Here is a 22,111-nt window from a genome sequence, read left to right as displayed (position 1 = left end):
ATTTCCTTAATTTTGCTATAGTGTTTTTGGAGATGTCAATATGTTGGTTTAAGACTCCAGCTCCTCGACATGACATATATCCTGCATTTAAATCTGGGGAATGCGTGCAGAGAATCAGCTCAATCTCTGTAAGCCCTGCCTCCTGTGAGGCAGCAAGTCTTCATCAACAGTTGTCCCTGAGTGGCGGCTGCAGTGTGGGCTCCAGGCGCTTGTGAAACTGCTCCTCAAACCTTTCCGCCCAGCGGCAGGACTGACGGCTGCGTTTGCCTGGTACATGAAATGAAAATCGCTTATTGTCACGAGTAGGCTTCAATGAAGTTACTGTGAAAAGCCCCTAGTCGCCACTTTCCGGCGCCTGTCCGGGGAGGCTGGTACGGGAATCAAACCGTGCTCCTGGCCTGCCTTGGTCTGCTTTAAAAGCCAGTGATTTAGCCCAGTGAGCTAAACCAGCCCCTTTCCTGCCTTTTTTGCGTTTTCTTTTGCCATCTTCTCTTTTGCTGTCTGTATCTATTGTCTGCCTTTTTCTTTCATTTCAATTTTAGTCTTATTTCTTTATTCATACCGGATTTACCATTCCTGACATTTGCTCTTTAGTGGGATATATTTATCCTGAACTTCATCAATCACCATTTTAAACATTTCTCTCTACGTTTCTAACTCAATGTTTACTTTTCCTAGTTCCAGTTCGTTCCCTTAAAATCAACATTTTTCAATTTATTACTTTGGTTTTTGCTGTTCTTCCCAATTTGAATCTTGAACCTTCTGCTATGTTGACCGTTGCCCAGGTGTTTCGCCATGTTTACTTCTCCAGCTTTTCTGGGTCATTTCCCATCATCATTTCCCATTCATCAGTGTCCGCTTTGTGGGCTTTACCCAAACTGGGAAGAAAGGACTCCTGTCCTCACTGAAATACTCCCAATCCCTCTTCCCCTTTCACTTCCTGGCCTTGCCAGTTTATTTGGGTGCTGTTATACCCCTACGGGAGGCCCAGGGAACTGAAAGATCACAGTTCCTCTGGCCTCACCTGAATATGATCTACCCAGATGAGGGGGTGGGGCGGCGTGGGGCGAGGCGAACCCCCTTTTCCCAGGACTGCTGGATATAAATACCTGGCCTGGGTATGGGCTGGGTATGGGAGACCCTTTGGGGCATAGGAAGAGTGTAGAGTAATCAGAATAAAACCAAACCTTTCTACAGATCTCGCTTCTGTGTGACCGCTTGCCTGAAACGTTATAGGTGCAGTTAAAATCTCATGATTAATATTCTGCACCCTTTACTCATTTCACATCTTTACTAACATATCTCTTGCTCACTTCTTTCTCATTAAGAGCTGTATACCCCTATTAATATGATTCATCCCTCCTGAGAATTAATTTGGATTACAATTAAAGATATGTGTTATCTCTAATTAGTACAACTGCCCACCCAATTCTAGTTAAAAGCTGTTGTATTTTGCTGCCAATCCTGTTCTTGATACAGAATAAAAACAGGAATACTCAGCAGGTTAGGAGGCAATGTCTGTGGACAGAGTTAAAGCGTTAGGTTGATGACTTTCCATTTTGAAAAAAAATTACCATTGAAGTATTCCAATTCTAATAATAACGATGCATCAATGTAACACAAACAAAATGCTGTGTACATATTCTCGTTCCGTGTCAGAAGTTCACCTCTGACTACTTTGAGTTGTTAGGGAGAACAATGAGTGCGATGTGGGGTGAGAGGGTTTCCTCGAGTGTTGCTACCGAACCAGTGCGCCGTTGACCTTTTTTTACAATAGCCCCTTGAGAAATATGAAAGGATTGTTATTGCAACTAGCTGATTTTCACTGATAACAAAATTGCTGTCTCAGGATCTGTGCCAATGAGTGTGTGGCTTTCTGTGATTCGCTTTGCAACCCATTGCGTTTTCACAACATACAGTCATTACTCGCTTATTTTGGAACAGTGGAGTTTTGGTCCCTGGTATTTGTGTTCGCTGGGGAAGTAAACTGTCAACCGAAGGGACCAGTGACAATTGCTACGTTTGTAGTGTTGGGAATCCTGGACAACTGCTTAAATGGTCTCGAATTTGCACTAACAGCATTTCCTGCTGACCCCAGAGAAACTGTCCACAATGATCTCGCAATCTCTACTGTGGGAATTTACCTTTCACAGATAGGGGCCTCACGGTAGCATGGTGGTTAGCATCAATGCTTCACAGCTCCAGGGTCCCAGGTTCGATTCCCGGCTGGGTCACTGTCTGTGTGGAGTCTGCACGTCCTCCCCGTGTGCGTGTGGGTTTCCTCCGGGTGCTCCGGTTTCCTCCCACAGTCCAAAGATGTGCGGGTTAGGTGGATTGGCCATGCTAAATTGCCCGTAGTGTAAGGTTAATGGGGGGATTGTTGGGTTACGGGTATACGGGTTACGTGGGTTTAAGTGGGGTGATCATTGTTCGGCACAACATCGAGGGCCGAAGGGCCTGTTCTGTTCTGTGCTGTACTGTTCTATGTTCTAGATGCCAATTTCATTCCTCCACCAACTACAATATAAGAGATTTTGGTTACCAAGCAACAGTGATGTCATCAAGCAGGCTCACCAGCCAATTACATTGAAGAATTCTCACCGATAACAAACCAGCAAGTTAATAAACACTGATTATCTTATACATTTTACAGACAGTGCAATAGAGATTGGGACATACAAGTGGGAACAACAGAACAGGCGAAATATAATAAACTTTAAAAATATTATTTTTAATCTGATTTTTCAAATCAAAATTTGACATTCCCTAAATATGAAATTAGTTTTCAGAGCCAGTGGGATTACTCAGCAGTAATTATGACAAAGCATGTTGCTTATTCAAAAAGGCATAACTTTCAAGGGTTTTTACATCTGGATCATTAATCTAAAAAGTGGAAGCTGACGTGAATTCAATTGTGTTCTATGATTTTTAACCCTATAGAGGAGCAGAGAATTGTCAACATCATCTCTGGATTTCAGTGTTTCACTGCAGATGCACAGATACCATGGGCGGGATCGTCCGGCTGTGCACGATCTTCCGGCTGTGCACGCAGGCGAGATCTTCCGGCTGTGCACGCTGGCGGGATCTTCCGGCTGTGCACGTGGGCGGGATCTTCCGGCTGTGCACGATCTTCCGGCTGTGCACGCGGGCGGGATCTTCCGGCTGTGCACGCGGGCGGGATCTTCCGGCTGTGCACGTGGGCGGGATCTTCCGGCTGTGCACGTGGGCGGGATCTTCCGGCTGCGCACGCAGGCGAGATCTTCCGGCTGTGCACGCTGGCGGGATCTTCCGGCTGTGCACACGGGCGGGATCTTCCGGCTGTGCACGATCTTCCGGCTGTGCACGCGGGCGGGATCTTCCGGCTGTGCACGCGGGCGGGATCTTCCGGCTGTGCACGCAGGCGGGATCGTCCGGCTGTGCACGCGGGCGGGATCTTCCGGCTGTGCACGCAGGCGGGATCGTCCGGCTGTGCACGCGGGTGGGATCTTCCGGCTGTGCGGACGGGCGGGATCTTCCGGCTGTGCACGCGGGCGGGATCCTCCGGTCCTGTCGATGGCACACCTTCGCCGTTGGTTTGCCGGTGGTGTGGGGTGGATTCGATGGGAAATTCCATTGACAATGGTGGGACCAGACGATCGCATCGAGAAAAACATCGCAGGAGGTCACATAATCTAACCCCAGAGGTTTCTGTCCATTTCACTGAGTATAATCAGGCTTGTCACAACTGTCACTGCAAAGTCCACCCTTATTATCCTGTTATTTGGACAAGGGCACTTCTGGCTCGTGTACACCCACTGTGCTGTTAGGGAGGGAGTTCCAGGATGTTGCCCCAGCGACAGTGAAGGAACGGCCGATATATTTCTAAGTCAGGGTGGTAAGTGACTCGAAGGGGAACCTCCAGGTGGTGAGGGTCCCAGGTATCTGTTGCCCTTGTCCTTCTAGATGGTAGAGTTCATGGGTTTGGAAGGTGCTGTTTGGTGAGTTACTGCAGCGCATCTTGTACATAGGCTGACGCTGCATCAATGGAGGGAGTGAATGTTTGTGGAAGGGGGAACAGTCGAGTGCTCTTTGTCCTGGATGGTGTCGAACTTCTAGAGTATTTTTTGAGCTGCCCTCATCCAGACAAGAGGAGAGTATTCCATTAGACTCCTGACTTGTGCCTTGTAGATGGTGGACAGGCTTTGGGGGGGTCAGGAGGTGAGTCACTCACCAGAGGATTCCGAGCCTTTGACCTGCTCTGGTAGCCACAGTATTAATGTGGCTAGTCCAGTTCAGTTTCTGGTCAATGGTAACCCCCAGAATGTTGATAGATTGAAATCGCTGACTGAATCCATTGAAAGAAAACAAAATGGATTCCATTGATCAAAACAACAAACCCAGGAAAGTTCAAAATCAGAGGGGCATTATTGAGTAGGCGCAACACTGTCAGACGGTCAGTACTGAGGGAGTGCCGCACTGTCAGAGGGTCAGTACTGAGGGAGTGCCGCACTGTCTGAGGGTCAGTACTGAGGGAGTGCTGCACTGTCAGACGGTCAGTACTGAGGGAGTGCCGCACTGTCAGAGGGTCAGTACTGAGGGAGTGCCGCACTGTCAGAGGGTCAGTACTGAGGGAGTGCTGCACTGTCAGAGGGTCAGTACTGAGGGAGTGCCGCACTGTCAGAGGGTCAGTACTGAGGGAGTGCCGCACTGTCAGAGGGTCAGTACTGAGGGAGTGCTGCACTGTCAGAGGGTCAGTACTGAGGGAGCCCCGCACTGTCAGAAGGTCAGTACTGAGGGAGTGCTGCACTGTCAGAGGGTCAGTACTGAGGGAGTGCTGCACTGTCAGAGGGTCAGTACTGAGGGAGTGCTGCACTGTCAGAGGGTCAGTACTGAGGGAGTGCCGCACTGTCAGAGGGTCAGTGCTGAGGGAGTGCCGCACTGTCAGAGGGTCAGTACTGAGGGAGCGCTACACTGTCAGAGGGTCAGTACTGAGGGAGTGCCGCACTGTCAGAGGGTCAGTACTGAGGGAGTACCGCACTGTCAGAGGGTCAGTGCTGAGGGAGTGCCGCACTGTCACACGTGCCAACTGAATATCTGATATTCCTGTTGAGGTGGATGCTTGGCAGGATTCGAGGAAGCGATGGGGAATGCCGCACAGCCCCAGGATAACACCACTGAAAACTGATTAACACGTCATTTATCTCATCTGATATCTGTCGATTTTGCAAATAAGCTGCCACATTTGTCTGTATGATAATAGTGAGTGTAAGTGAAACAGACAATGACAGTCTGAGGACATGAACATTGTAGGTAAATTCAAATAATTCCTTTCTTCTTTTCTACCAAACTGCTGACAATTTCTGTTCAAATATAATTTCTGGGAGTGATTCCAAGAAAGTAATCAAATCAAAGAGTCAAGATGGTTTTTCAAGTTCTGATGATATTTTCCCAGCTTCCTCTCCCCCTCATTAGCCAACTATAACCTGCGGAACTGATCCCAGCCAGCGGCCACCTATCCCATCTGGAATGTCGAGGACAATCCTGTCTCTGAATACTTTCTGAAAGCAGCTAACGTGGTGAATATTGGACAGGAGGCATGCGATCTTTGGGCAATGATTGAAGTGAGGATTTCTTATGGTTTCCAGGGTGAATAATGATTCAGAGAAGTGATAACAAGCAAAGAAACGGGATCAGGAGGATCCCATCAGTCCTGCACCACTGATAAGATCTGATAGTGGCCTTTACTCCAGTTTCCTGACTGCCCCACACCCCTTTAACCCTTATCTCCATCGTCAATTAACAATCCATTGAGCTCAGCTTTGACTATATTCAATGATGCAGATTCCACAACTCCCTGGGGTCGAGATTTTCAAAGACTAATGTCCTTCTGGGATGAGGAATTCCTCCTCATTTCGATCCGCTGAACCATTTGAGATCTAACCGGTCCGCTCCCGGGAAATTGGGATCCTGCCTTAGCGAGGCAAGGAACCAATTATTGTCACTTAAGCCCTATTTCCATACAATTAGCGGGAGCCACCCCATATTGAGAGGGATCCCGTGATTCAGTGGCTTCCCCAGCAAGTGGGCATGCTGCTGCTGATTACTACTCCTTTTGAAAAACGTGAACCTGACGGATAGGCTGCTGTGGGGAGCCAAGGAGGTGAGTGGCCATCTTCGCTCACAGGCAAAAAGCCCGGTGGCATTCGGCTTGCTGCCCCGGTGCTCGGCAATGGGCCCCAGCCCCGGGCACATGTTCCGCTGCCGAGGTACGGCAATGTTCTGTTCGGGTGTGTAGGGTACAGGGTGTGCGGTCCAGTGAGCTGGTGAGGCTGGCTGTGCCAGTGCTGTTTAAATGCTGCTTGACCTTGTTAGCGGGTCATTTTTTGGTGCCTTGGGGAGTTTCCCCCGGTCCAGCCCACACTTAGAAATTTGGGAAGCTGAACTCACAAGACCGGCTCCTCCGAGATCCGGCAAGACCGGCTCCTCCGAGATCTGGCAAGACCGACTCCTCCGAGATCCGGCAACACCGGCTCCTGTGAGATCCGGCAACACCGGCTCCTCCGAGATTCGGCAAGACCGGCTCCTCCGAGATCCGGCAAGACCGGCTCCTCCGAGATCCGGCAAGACCGGCTCCTCCGAGATCCGGCAACACCGGCTCCGAGATCCGGCAAGAACGGCTCCTGTGAGATCCGGCAAGACCGGCTCCTCCGAGATCCGGCAAGACCGGCTCCTCCGAGATCCGGCAACACTGGCTCCTCCGAGATCCGGCAAGACTGGCTCGTGCGAGACCCACCAAGACCGGCTCCTGAGAGATCCGGCAAGACCGGCTCCTCCGAGATCCGGCAAGACCGGCTCCTGTGAGATCCGGCAAGACCGGCTCCTGTGAGATCCGGCAAGACCGGCTCCTCCGAGATCCGGCAAGACCGGCTCCTCCGAGATCCGGCAAGACCGGCTCCTGCGAGTTCGGGACGCTGTTTTGAAACGGTGCCCCATTCTCCAAATGAGCTTGAGGATTCCCCCCCCCCCCCCACGGGCAATGTTACCCCCCCCCTCCCCCCGCACACAGGGGCATTACCCCACAGCTCCCCTCGCCCCCAAGTCAGGACATCCCGCTATGCAGTCGCTGAAGGCCCCCCTTTTCAGGCCTGCCAAACCTCCCTTTCTGCCCCCCCATTCAGAACCCTCACCCATCCACCCTTCATACCACCCCCCTCCACTCATCCGTCGTTTCATGGTCATCGCCCCACCCTCAGGCTCTGACCTTTGACAGTGCCACCCTGGCTCCCAGACACCCTGTCACAGCAACCCCAGCACACTGGCTGTACCAGGGTGGTATGCGTGGGTGTTTGGGGAGGGGAATGTGGGGTGGGCCGAGGACCCTCCCATGATGCATTCGGGCTAGGGGGCGGGGGAGGTCAGGGATTGTTTCGTGGGCCTCGGAGATCGGGACGCTGTGTAAAAATGGCAATCCGATCTCTTGCTCCATTGGGAGTTCCAGCGATCCATTGGAAAACATGGGTCTATGTGCGGCCTCGGTCCTGCATTCCCTGTTCAGGCCCCTTAATCAATGAGAGTCGCGTTGAATAGCCACGTATTTCTCGGCACTGCGAGCACGGGGAGACACGCGGCTAAACGCACCGCACAGGGATTTTGTTCCCTTTTCGGAGCATTGCATCCATGGTGTCCATTAAACATCCATGGATCAAAAATGACAACGACAAAATAAAAGAAATGGGAAATGAGGGAATCATCCGAAAGGCTCTTACACGACCAATATCAGCTCACTCACTAAACCCATCAATGTTCCTTAACTGCAGCCTCTTTGTAACCTCCTCACTATTTGCTTCCCTAACTGTTTTTGTGTCATCAGCAAATGTGGCTGTAAAAGACCTGGGGCTGGATTCTCCACCGCGCCACATTTCTGCTCCGACCCGCCGGTGGGATTCTCCGTTACGCCGGCCGGTCAGTGGGGATTCCCATTGTGGGGCAGCCCCACGCCGTCGGGAAATCCCCGGGCGCCGGCAAAACAGAGCATTCTGCCCCAGGTCTCCTTTCCCAACTAATTAATTTGGGTGTTAAACAGTTGAGTCCAAATGTTGAACCCTTCAGCCTTCGGCTGCAGTTTGCCAACCTGAAAATGATCCTTTATCCTGACGATGTGTGTGCTGTTAGTTTGCTAATATATCACCCACACCATCACTGTTATCCTCTGCAATAGCCTTTGTGCTGTGCATGGCTGGTTTTGTTTGTGTGTGTGTGGCAGCGTTATTGCAGTGTGTGTATGTGAAGTGAGTGAGACGGGCGGATTTGTGCTCATTCTTAGCTGGAACCTTTGGGCTTTGTTAGCCATGCAGTTTCAAGGGAACATTGGTTACAAGCATTAGGTTAATTGACGGTATTGATGAATTTATAGAGAAACTGTATTTTCATTTAAGTGGGGTCTGTTTGTCAGAATAAGGACAGATACAATTTGACTTCATTGTGGTGTGTACCAGCTGAGAGATGTCAGTTCCATGCTCCGATATTAAAGTGAAACATTCTTTTAGTGCTAATGGAAATGAAGTGAAAGCAATGCCAACTGATTGTGGACTAGCAATAACGCTTTCCATCTAACAGATCTGCAGGATGAATTGTATATCACTGTTAATCTTCCTCTTTGTGCCATTAAAGCAAAGGCAAAGCAGTTCTCTGGTTCTATCTGCAGTATTGTGCATTCCAAGTGGAATGTTAGTTAGTCATCCTCCTCGTCCTGGCCTTGTGCCTCGCCCCACATTCAGTCTCTTCCAGTTCACTCAGCTCAGTCTGTTTGTGGACGTCCTGTTTATGTTTCCTGGATGGTGTCCACCTTAGAGCAACCTTCCGTATTCGCTACTGGGACACCCTCAGTGCCTGTTGGAGCTACCTTACCCAGAGCCTCTTGGACAAAGCTGTAACATCCAAGTAGAATGTGTAGTTTATTCTACATATTTTCTTCTAACAACTAAACTTGGAAGGGGCTGGTTTAGCACACTGGGCTAAATCGCTGGCTTTGAAAGCAGACCAAGGCAGGCCAGCAGCGTGGTTCAATTCCCGCACCAGCCTCCCCGAACAGGCTGCGGAATGTGGCGACTAGGGGCTTTTCACGGTAACTTCATTTGAAGCCTACTTGTGACAATAAGCCATTTTCATTTTCAAGTCAACTATTTCCTGCCATATTGGATGTCTTAAAGTATTACCCAATTAAATTACTTTGACTTCTATTGACTGTCTTGATTTAAGCAAATACATCATCCAGCAACAATGAGATGAATCAATCATTAATTTATTGCTCAGGATACCTGGAGAACAATATTTGCTTCTCCATAAAGCACCATGGATTCGATGCAAGAACATAAGGTCCAGAGACAGACACAGAGGACGTTATATCGATCCAACTTCTTATAGAATCTTATAGAATTTACAGTGCCGAAGGAGGCCATTCAGCCCATCGAGTCCGCACAGGCCCCAGGAAAGAACACCCCACCCAAGCCCATGCATCCCTATCCCCATAACCCAGTAACCCAACCCAACCTTTTTGGACACTAAGGGCAGTTTAGCATGGCCAATCCACCTAAGCTGCCAATCTTTGGACTGTGGGAGGAAATCGGAGCACCCGGAGGAAACCCACGCAGACACGGGGAGAGCGTGCAGACTGCGCACAGACAGTGACCCAAGCCGGGAATCGAACCTGAGACCCTGACATTGTGAAGCCACAGTGCTAACCACTGTGCTGCCCATTTGATAACTTGGAGAACAATGTCTGTCAGCGCTGATTTTGATGACCTGACTAAATTGTAAGCTCAAATCCTGTAGTGGAGCAGTGACCCACAACCTTCTGACACGGGCATGTGAGTTCCAGTAACTGAACCAGGCTGAATGTGATGAAAATCCAAAGTCCAAAGATGTGTGGGTTAGGTGGACTGGCCAGGCTAAAATTGCCCCTTGGTGTCCAATGATGAGCGGGTTAGGTAGAACTATGGGGTGTGGGTCTGGGTAGGGTGCTCTTCCGAGGGTCGGTGCAGGTTCAATGGGCTGAATGGCCTTCTTCTGCACTGTAGGAATTCTATGGTTCCCTGGACTCTGTAGCTGTCAAACTATTGCAAATCAAAAAGGAAAAATTAAAACGCTGTCAGTCTGTTTTGAGGGCTGTGTCACTTCACTTCACAAATGTGAAAATATTGCCCCGATTTCTTTCAGCCGAGGTGATTTACAGCTTTAACTCAGAGTGAATGTTGGAGGAGGGTGAAATGATTCATCCTGGTCCCTGCACATCATCGCTGTTATATACAGCAGAAGGTGTGTGTCCATGGAGGCATTTTAAATGTGGAGCAGGTACGTTACAAATGGAAGAGATGTGATTTTCAGCTTGTGTTACCAGGAAAGTGCAAGATGGTGGAATGCAGGTTTGAGATGGTTAGAGTCCCACAGGAGGAGGTGGCCGGGGTTTGGGGGGGTGGGGGGGTGGGGGGGTGGGGGGGGGGGGGGTGGGGGGGGGTGCGCGTGTGGCGGTGGGAGGAAATTCACACTCAAGTCAGCCAATTCTGTGGATATGCAGAGTGGACACACAAAGTGGAAGAGGTCAATGCTGCAGTTTGAGATCCGTGTGCATTCCTGACCTCCTCTCTTGTCTTAACTTTGGTCAAAGATTGATGAGTAGAAACCCTGGAAATTGGATTGTTTGGATTTATTTATTGTCACGTATACCGAGGGACAGTGAAAAGTATTTTTTCTGCGAGCAGCTCAACAGATGAAAATGAGGCAATGAAAATCGCTTATTGTCACGAGTGGGATTCAATGAAGTTACTGTGAAAAGCCCCTAGTCACCACATTCCGACGCCTGTCCGGGAGAGGCTGGTACGGGAATCGAACCGTGCTGCTGGCCTGCTTTAAAAGCCAGCGATTTAGCCCAGTGAGCTAAACCAGCCCCTGATCAGATCATTAAGTACATGGGAAGAAAAGGGAATAAAAGAAAGTACATAATAGGGCAACAAATAGCTGTCTACACTATTTCCGTGGAGCACCCACCAGACCCAGGAGAGTCTCAATGGTTCTGACTGCCAGTTCTCTGAGGTGGACTTGGCTATCTTTTCAATAGTTTGGCTCATACTGACAGCCAGACGGCCTCCGGTGAAATGGATGCAACTGTGTTTATTATAACATTCCTCAGTCAACATTACCCTGCTGTGAATTTGCTGCAATAGTCTCTCAGAGCGTGCGATTCAAAGAACTGGGAGCAGTAATCCGTCCATATGCAGTATGAACTGAAAGCATAAACCTTCACAAGTCACCACGGAAGGCACACTGGAAATGTTGGAAGAAAAAAGCCCTTTGGGCTGTTTGAACTTCTGACTGAGAAACAGACAGAGTTTTTATATCCACCTGAACAAGGAGGCCGGACGTCAGTTTAAAATCTTCAACAGACAATGCGCCTGGCCTTACAGAATTCCCTCAATACGTTGGTGTGTCACCGAGGTTAGATGGTCAAATCCAACAAAGAGGCACAAAGTCCAATTTTTATCCTGTGGTGACGTGCATCACTGTAAATACACGAGAAGCCACGCATGCGCAATTGCGAAAAAGGCCCCAAGTAAAGGAACAGCGATATGCGCAAGCGCAATCGCTTCCTACGCTCTATGTCACACTCTTCGTGATGTCAGAGGCCCCGGACCACGCCCACGTAAAGGGGAAATGTCCCAAAACACGGAAAAAAGTTTCAAAGCCGTAAAACCCAATTCTTTCACCTGGAACGACAGCTCAATGCCTGAGATTCGACCAGTAGCTGAAAGTAACCTCCTCAGAACCCTGCAACAAGCAGTTAGCACCGCACAAAGAGATGATAACAGTCCTTGAAGACTATGACTCAGACCTTGAATTCTTCTTTGGACATCGCGAGCCCAATGCCAGCTCCGACACAAAACCTGATGATATGGTCCTAGAAGACAACGACTCAGACAAAGATTTCACATTGGGAGATGGAGACCCCAGTACCAAATCCGAACCGCAACTAGAGGTGTTGTACATTGAAGACCCCGATGGCGAGTTCTTCGGATTTCTTCAGCCCAGCACACATGACATCCCGACTCATGAGTGCAGGATTATGCTGCGGACGACGCAGATTGCATACATCGCTACCACAAGCATCGGAAGAACAAAAGACTCCAAATCAGACAACAAAGTGATTCAACCACTTCTTGATTCCTTACGCACAGAGACACTGACGGTGTTTACAAAGCAATGCTACCATCAACATCACCACCTCACCAACCAAACAAGAATGACACTCAACCATAATAATTAATGAATTTTAGGCTCATACATATGATTTGGACTTATTGTTTAATGATCGCTGTTATCATAACTTGTACAGAGCATCACTTATCTACCTGTTTTTGTTCAATTTTCATTAACACTGTACAGAACATATGTAACACGAATAAAGGGAGAATGTGGTGACATGCAGCACTGTAAATACATAAGGGGTTAATGTAAATACACATAGACTAGCTAGACACTAGAGGGAGCACCAGAGACAAGACACACAGACATTCAACCAATAGGTCAGTAAGATAGGACACGACCAATGGTCATTCACGATACACACAGAGGTGACACCACCACAGGGGGGCATTAGACCAACGCATATATAAGGACACAGCACACATAATCTTCCTCTTTCCAGTGGAGAGGCTTAGTGAGTAGATAGGGTTGACTGAACACATCACACCCACCACGTGGATTGTAGCAGACTGGTTCGTCAGTCTGAGTAGCTATAGCAGGATTAACAGGAGAGTCGAATCCAAGTAGGAGAATTGTTAATAGTTTAAATAAATGTGTTCAAGCTATCTCCAAGTCTGAACCTTCCTTTGTCAGAGTGCACATCAAGGAAGCAGCTTATGCTACGTCAAGAGCATAACAAAACATATCCCAGAGGCCAGGGTATTAGAAATGATCCAAGCTAAAACCAAGTGATTTATTCCAAATCTTCATCCTTGTTAGCACGGTGTGTTACTGAGACCATTACCGAGGTTTGTACAAGAACTTGGGAGTGGGGCTCAGATTACATATAGAAACGACACTGATGTTGCATTTACTCCAGCAACCCACAATATACAATGAAAGGAATGAGTCTTGGTGTCGGCTCCGTAGCAGCGTTTTTCAAACCTTATTTCCAGGTCGGCACGTTGGTGCAGTGGGTTAGCCCTGCTGCCTCACGGCGCTGAGGTTCCAGGTTTGATCCTGGCTCTGGGTCACTGTCTGTGTGGAGTTTGCACATTCTCCCCATCCCTGTATGGGTCTCACCCCCACAACCCAAAGATGTGCAGGGTAGGTGGATTGGCCGCGCTAAATTGCCTCTTAATTAGAAAAAAAAGAATTGGGTACTCTAAATTTATTTTTAAAAAACATTTTTCCCAAGACCCATTTTTGCCAACTGGCCGACTTTCAGGACCCGCTTGATGGCTGCCCACAGACACGATGGACAGAATGGCCTCTTTCTGTGCTGTAAAACTATATGACTTTATGAAATTAGAAAGGTATTCAAAGTGCAGAGGAGAGGCACACGGTGGATGTCAATGTTCAAATTATGGAGAAAAACAAGGGGTGCGATGTCAATGGAGCACAGAGTCCTGTTTTGGGCATGTTTAGCGGGCTGGATCTCGGTACCTGCAGTGCAGAGAACGCCCCGCTATCAAATAGGACTCTGTTATTGGCCTCGGTAAGGAATGCTCGGCAAGGCCACACTTACTTTCATTTCCTGCACTAACGTGCCATTTTAAAATGTAGCCATTTTTAAATGTAGCCTAGATGTGGCGGTGAACCCAGAGCCATCTGCTGTAGACTGTTACCCACTGAGCCACAACTGACACAGAGGAAAGACTACAGAAATTTAGGCTTAATAGCCCTTAATCTTAAAGATAATCTTGCAGGGGAAGACAAATGATGCTAATAAACGGTTGGGAAAGGTGAATTCAGAATATTAAGGTTAGGTGGCTGGAGGACTTCAGTTTAGGTCAGTGAAGGATGGGATTGATTTCTGATGATCGGATATCCCTGTACTCAGCTGGCCTGCAGTTGGGATGTCTGTCAGCCTTCCAGCTCACTCTGCTTTTCGCTTCTGGGCCCTGCATTATCTCGCATCTCCTGTCCTGCTTTTGTGGCACACTCTGTTCGCCATCTTGCAGACCCTGCCCAGTTTTATGTCAATTTCAGGGTGCATCGCAAACTTTCTTACTCCCGCCCGCCACCCCCACTTAGAAAAATCCAGCTCTGAGATCGAGCGAAATTCCCCCTTCTCCCATTTTCTTGAAGACCCTAATCTCTGGAAGAATAGTTTCCACCCTTGAGAAAGATACAAGATACACTGGGAATGATTACAAGGAAGAATTCAACTGATGACACAGACTATGACAACAAGCTGTAACTATTTCAGAAAATCTGCTGATGTGTGATGACATTTACCTGAAAGGATTATGAGCTTTGATGTTGCCACTGAACGTTAATCCAAACATAATTTACAGCTGATTTCTGGGGAATTCTAATGCCAGTATTTATTGCAGTGTAAGGTACTGATACTTTACCACGGATGAGATATTAAACTGACTCCTGCCTGGTTGTTTAGACTGTTTGAAGAGGAGTGGGGAGCATTGCACTTTTGCCCAACATTCTTCCCGAAATCTCCATCACCAACAGCAAACAGGAAATGCTAGACAGACTCTGCAGATCGAGCAATATCTGTCGAGAGTGAAACGGGGCTAATATATATTTCAGGTCCACGATCTTTCATCAGAACTGAAAGATTTTCATAGATTTCATAGATTTCATAGAATTTACAGTGCAGAAGGAGGCCATTCGGCCCATCGAGTTGCACCGGCTCTTGGAAAGAGCACTCTATCCAAGGTCAACACCTCCACCCTATCCCCATAACCCAGTAACCCCACCGAACACTAAGGGCAATTTTGGACACCAAGGGCAATTTATCATGGCCAATCCACCTAACCTGCACATCTTTGGACTGTGGGAGGAAACCGGAGCACCCGGAGGAAACCCACGCAGACACGGGGAGAACGTGCAGACTTTGCACAGACAGTGACCCAAGATGTTAAAGATGAATTCCTTTTGTGCAAAACAAAGAGCAAAAGGGGAAGGTTTGTGACATGAATGCCACATGATTTATGGTGCAATGCAAGAACGTGGGTCAAAACACGAGTGCAGAGGAGATATAAATGGTTCCAGCAGAATAGCCGAGGGAGAGGGAAATACCAGGCAGCCAGCAGGAAATAAAGTCGCTGTCCATTTATTTTGGTGTTGTTTGTTAATTGATGCTGGATTTCTGAGCAAGAATATTCTCACTGAGGGGAGCCGCCTGAAGGCAAATGGAATCATTGGAATTAGTTGGAAGAGAGTTTTTAAGAAGTTAGACTTATAAATCTCTCTCTGGCCCACTTATTACTTTCCCATTTTGACTGTCCTGTAATCACAAGTTTTTCTGTACTGCCTTCACCTCCGTTCCTCATACCCCTCCGTTCCTCATACCCCTCCGTTCCTCATACCCCTCCGTTCCTCATACCCCTCCGTTCCTCATACCCCTCCGTTCCTCATACCCCTCCGTTCCTCATACTCCTCCGTCCCTCATACCCCTCCGTTCCTCATACCCCTCCGTTCCTCATACCCCTCCGTTCCTCATACCCCTCCGTTCCTCATACTCCTTAACTATTCTGCAGACGTCGATATATCTCCTCGGATTGAATTTCAGGATCATCGGGCGGGATTCTCCGACCCCCCGCCGGCCCGCGGGAAAGCCTGCTGACGGGAATTGCGTCGTGCGTGTCTGTGACCCCGTTCCGGGTCACGCCGCCGTGCTTGGCGTCACATGGATACAAAATCAGGAGTGGTGGTAAACAATTGTTTTTCAAACTGGAGGAAGGTACACACTGATGTTTCTAGGGGTCGGTACTGAGACCACTGGTTTTCTTGACATATATTAATAGTTTAGACTCAGATGTACACAGCACAATTTCAAAATTTGCAGAAGAAATAAAACCTGGAAGTATAATGAGGACATAGACCGGGCGGGGTGCTATCACAGCACTGAGGATAAAGCCTTCTGAACTGGTCAGTGGTCGGGGGCTGGAGAGTGTGACTGCGAGTGAGGCAGGTAAGGAGATCCAGAGAGCAGGAGTGACCACAGCACCATGGAACAGGAAGCCATTAAAGTGTGGGGGGGGGGGGAGCAAAAAGGGATGTTGTGGTAGTAGAGGAGTACGATGGCATTAGGGGTGAGGTGACTAGGATCGATTGGGGAACTTCATTAAAAGACACAAAGGTGGAGAGATAATTCATCCATCTCACTGGACCCTTGGTTCCCCAGCATTTCTGGGAAATTATTTGTGTTTCCTTTCATGAAGATAGAACTAAAGTAGTTGTTTAATTGCTCTCCCATTTTCTTGTTCTCCATTTTAAATTCTCCCACTTTGGACTGTAATCTTCATTAATCTCTTTCTTTTTGCATACTGATCGAAGCTCGTGCATTCTGCTTTTATGGTCTGTGCAAGTTTATTCTCGTGCTCTATTTCTCCCTCTGGATCAGTGTCTTGGTCCCTCTTTGCTGAATTCTGAACCATTCCCAATCCTCGAGCTTGCTACTTTGTCCAGAAACTCGATATGATTCTTCCCTTGATTTAATACTATCCTTAATTTATTTCGTTAGCCATGGTTGGGCCACTTTTCCTGTTGTATTTTTGTCCCAGAAAGGAATTCATAACTGTTGTAATTCGTGCCTTAAATGTTGGCCATTGTCTCTCGACTCTCATGCCTTTTTAATGAAATTCCCCAATTTCCAAGCCAAGTCACCCCTAAAGCCATTGTCGTTTCCTTTGTTTCGGATTGGACTACTTCACTTTCCATCCAAGTGCATAAAATCTTTCATTTTATGGTCCCGAAAGGAACCTGCAAAGCAAGACTATCAGTTAACCCTTTCCCATTGCCCAATACCAAATCCAGGATAGCCCATTCTCTAGTTGGATTCTTGATGTGGGGGTCTAAAAAAAGATCTCGTCCACACTCCAGGAACTCAGTCGCCACATTGTTATCGGTAATTGGGTTTGACCAGTTTATATCGCGATTAAAGTCCCCATGATTAATATAGAAGCCTTGTTACACACATTGCATAGAATCCCTGCAGTGCACAACGATGCCATTCGGCCCATTGATTCTGCACCGACTCTCTGAAAGAGCACCTCACCAAGCTCAATGGCCTCATAACCCCACATAGGGGCACGTTAGCATGGCCAATCCACATAACCTGAAGATCTTTGGACTGTGGGAGAAAACCGGAGCACCCAGAGGAAACCCACACAGACAGGGAGGAATGTGCAAACTTCACACAGTCACGAGAGGCCAGAATTGAACCTGGGTCCCTGGAGCTGTGAGGCAACAGTGCTAACCACTGTGCCACCTTGTCACCTAATTTCTAATTTCCTATTTAATACCACCCCCTGCCTATCCACTGCTATTTGGAGGCCCATAATTAATTTTCACGGAGATTTTTCCACCCCTTCTTGCTTCTTGGCTCTACCCAAACTGATTCTACATCGTGATTTCTGAGCCAATATCCTTTCCCACTATTGCTTAAGGGCCGCACCGTAGCACAGTGGTTGGCTGTGCTAAATTACTCCTTAGTGTACAAAGATGGGCAGGTAAGGTGGGGTTATAGGGTTAAGGAATAGGGCGGGAGAGTGGATCGAGGTAGGGTGCTCTTTTGGAGGGTCGGTGCAGGTTCGATGTGCCGAATGGCACTGTCGGGATTCTGTCCATCAATACCGCCATCCCACCTCCTTTCTTTTCTGCCTGTCCTTCCTTAATATCAAATATCCTTGGATTCAGCTCACAGTCTTGGTCACCCTGTTACCATATCTCCATGATCACAGTCATATTTTTACCATTTATATCTATTTCTGCTGTTAATTTGCCCACCTTATTGTGAATGCCCCGTGCACTCAGATACTGAGCCTGTACACTTGTCTTTTTCACATTTTCACACATTGTTTGACCATGGCCCAATTTGCTGCCAGCCACTGTTTCCTCTGCCTTCCACTTTGGCTTTGACTTTTGTGGTTTTTATTTTTCTCTTTGTCTCCCTCACTTGTGTCTCCCCTCTCACGATCCCATCTCCCTGCCCCTGTCGGTTAAACCCTCCCCCACAGTACTAGCGAATACCCCTGCAATAATCTTAGTCTTGGCCATGTTTGCGCACAACATGCCTGGCTTGTATAGACCCCGTCTTCCCCAAAATCTGCCCCAATGCCTCAGGAATCAAAATCCCTCCATCCTACACCATCTCTCCAGCTACTCATTCACCTGGTCTAGTCTTCTATCCCTGATACCGGCAGAACTTGGCCCTACGGAAGGGAAAACAGACATCTGATAGTTCAGGTAGCATTTTCTGTTAATCACACTCTCTACAACGATCAGGAAGGGTGTGGTGAGCTGCCCCTGTTATTGTTTACAGCGACATCCTGTCCACAATTAGTAATTGGCGGAAAAATGCAGGCCATTGCGTCTGAAGGCCAATGAAAAATTATATTTTTAAACCATCATCTCAAATCCAACAGGAAATGTTTATCCTGTGCTTTTCCGAGTGATGGAACTAAGAATGTGGAATTTAGAGGAATTGTGGATGCATTCGACCCATGTGGTGACCCATTGGAATTCTACACGTTGGAAGTGACAGAGAAGGACTTTGATCCATTAGGATTGTGTCATGTTTATATTTCTCCCTGGATTGCATTCCCTGAGGTCCCTACCTCGTCACACTTGTCTGGGACTGTAGGTTAACCAGTGACCCTTGTTGCTGTTGACATGGCCACAACGCACAGCTTGTATTATTAAACTATTGAGCCTGACACAGTTTTTAGTCACACCAGAACATATCCCAATCCGCAGGCTGACACGGGAGGTCTCATACAACATACTGATCTGATTACTGGTCTTCCTATCTCCAACTCCCTGAGAGACCTGGGCTCAGATTGCGAGGAAATTGTTAAAACAAGCAAAATGCAAGAGTAGCAATGGTTTCTGATTTTCAGGCTTCTGTTTGTACTGCCACAGAGACCCTGGGGGCCAAGTCTTTTATGTAAAAGGGTGTATAATGGATTTTTCTGTGTCATGTAAATGCTTGTGATTCACTTCTTGCAAAGGTTTTTTTCTGGGAACACAGCAGCTGTCTTGACCTTGTCAGAAAGTTCCAGTCAAGCTTAATGTTATGGAAATGTGAATAAACCCATTTTAAAATCAATCATAGATTACAAACGAGGCCAAAAAGAAATTAAAATAAAACCATTGAAATTGGCAGAGATACATTGCAAAATGAACAATGCCTCGTTCAGTGTCATCTCTTGCCGTTGCCTGGAAGAACTCTTCTGAGGTCAGCCTGCTGGATGACAGTCAGGAGAGTGAAAGTGCATATTTACTGCATCAAAAAAACATTCCAAATAAGCCCGATAAAATGCTGGCGAGTCTGAGAGCTGGCGACATGCAGATTGCTGTACGTGGCCTGTTAGCCAAGAGTATCTCACAGATGTTGGAATGTAAGGAGAAGTTTCAGTGTTGTGCTGGAAGCATCTCGTCGCCAGAGCTATGTACCGTACTGTTTCCCTGTATCAAACACCACCATAACTCACTGGTTCTTCAGCTGACAGGACATACTGAATAAAGAAAGTCCCTCCAGTTTCAAATGAATATATGGAGGGGTTTGGGAAACCATGGCAATAATGAGGGCTGCTGGTGCTGTTTCATCTCAAAACCTGGATTCAATTTCAGCCCAGACTGAATGAATAAAGCTTTTTTCTTTCGGTGTGGGGGGATGGGGATGGGAACCATGTATCCATAGGCAACCATCAAACCAAGCAAGGAGGACGAGGGTGGGTGGGTTACTCAGTGTTTCCTGAGCACTGCAGCAGCATTGGTCAAGAGTGGCATTAATATACAAAACAGGCCACTCTGGTGCATCATGTGTTTCAGAAGGACAATAATTCAGGGCAAAACAATAAAAATATCTCTTTGCCATATCTGCAGACCCTAAGTAAAATGAGTAGCCCAGTATCTCCACCACTCCAAGTGGACCATTTGGGCTGTAACGTGATATAATTTAACCTGGAACCATCATGTTCAGAGAGGTGACTTCACTGTCTCTGCAGCCTCCTCCCTATCAGCACTGTGAGTGTACCTACACCTTTGGCACTGCAGAGGTCAAAGAAGGAAGCTCACCACCACCTTCTCAAGGGAAGTAGGGAGGAGCAATAAATGCTGACCTAACCAGCAACGCCCACATCCCGTGAATGAATTGAAAAAAACAACTATGGCGGATTCGGAAAAAGGAACAGGGTTTAGGGCTTGACCAAAATTGTACGAGTTCAGATTTCATGCGTGTCCAGAATCAGAAGCCAACTGGAATGTTCCCTCTGAGGGGAGTTTGATTGATTGTAAGTGATCTGCCTTTCCAGGACAACGTTTCTATAGGGAGAATGCACTTAGAGAGTTTAACTGGAGGCACGAGTTTCAAGGTGGCAGTGGTTTGCAGGTTTGATAAGGGCCAGAGTTCCTCCTGGTTCATCCCTCTTGATGGTGGCCAGCACAGGCTGTTTCCTGGAGTTCTGTTCACTTTGGAGGTCATACAATAACTGCCAGAGGTCATTTTCCACCAGACAACATGACAATGCTGCCGGTGCAATCATTATCTTTGAATCCATTGTGTTTGAGCAGTTAATGCTCCGGCCACAGCACCCTTATGGGAGATTAGCATCTGTGAGGGGTTGGCTAGTGTGGACCCAACGTCTGCAGGGCCATTGTGAGGCTGGTCTGGAAATTCATGCTCGTCCAGGAGTGTGACATTCCAGACGTTTGAATACTTTGAAGAGGCAGCAAGGAGCCATCTTGTCAGCTCAGCAATTGTCCATTTTGAAAAGCACGAAAACCTGGACTGTTTAGTTGTCCAGCAGATGAATATTCATATTTATATATTTTCCTTTACGTCTGAACTGTGACGATGTTGATTTTCAGGAAGGACTGTTGGCAGGACAATCATTGTGCTCTGGGATCTTCAACATCCCCCTAAATCAGGGGAATAAGCATCTGAAATTTTGACCTAATCTGATCATCAACATTTTTGAAAATTCAGCACTTTAGAACGTAGAACACAGAACAGTACAGCACAGAACAGGCCCTTCGGCCCTCAATGTTGTGCCGAGCCATGATCACCCTACTCAAACCCACGTATCCACCCTATACCCGTAACCCAACAACCCCCCCCCCTTAACCTTACTTTTATTAGGACACTACGGGCAATTTAGCATGGCCAATCCACCTAACCCGCACATCTTTGGACTGTGGGAGGAAACCGGAGCACCCGGAGGAAACCCACGCACACACGGGGGAGGACGTGCAGACTCCACACAGACAGTGACCCAGCCGGGAATCGAACCTGGGACCCTGGAGCTGGGAAGCATTTATGCTAACCACCATGCTACCGTGCTGCCCCTTTCTCAGTCACACAGCACTGGAACATCCAGGTTAATGTCAATGGTATAAATAAACTCTTCATTAGAATGCCACAGCACAGACGGAAGCCCATCATGTCTGTTCTGCTCTCTCAAACAACAATCCTTGTTTCATTCATCTGCCATTTCTTCACACTCTTAAATGTTATTTTTCAATAATAGTAGTCTTTTTCCTTTTGCGAGGCGGTTCGGTCTTATTTCCTTCAGTGGTTCTGATCAGGTAAAGACCCTCTGAGCAAAAATTAATTCTCCTCATCTTTCTTTTGCTGATGATATAAATTTCTATCTTTTTGTTACTGATTCGCCAACCAGTAGCAATGGTTTTTCCCAATTGACCATATCAAACTCCTCAGTTTGAAACACCTTGATCAGATCTCCTCTTAACCTTCAGTGCTTTTCTATTGAAGAGAAACCCAGTTCCTACAGTTTCTCCTTGTAAGTAAAGTGTCTGATTTCTGTTATCATCTCTTCTCTCCCCTCTCCATGCCCTTGCCATCATTACATTATAAGCATGATTGAGATGCTAAAACAAGTGGAAGAGTGGAATCAAACATCCCTGCAGT

General features: G+C 47.5%; 1 protein-coding gene across 3 annotated transcripts in view; it reads left to right on the top strand.

Annotated features, from left to right (window-relative positions):
• Nucleotides 1-22,111, top strand: part of LOC119956109 (glutamate receptor ionotropic, delta-1-like) — a 709,994-nt gene that overhangs the window by 410,596 nt on the left and 277,287 nt on the right. The gene's annotated exons all lie outside the window — the stretch shown is intronic.

The sequence above is a fragment of the Scyliorhinus canicula genome, chromosome 22 (genome assembly GCF_902713615.1).
Source record: "Scyliorhinus canicula chromosome 22, sScyCan1.1, whole genome shotgun sequence".
Taxonomy (NCBI): Eukaryota; Metazoa; Chordata; class Chondrichthyes; order Carcharhiniformes; family Scyliorhinidae; genus Scyliorhinus; species Scyliorhinus canicula.
The sequence above is the reverse complement of the archived record's forward strand: the minus strand, read 5'-3'. Positions and strand labels throughout refer to the sequence as shown.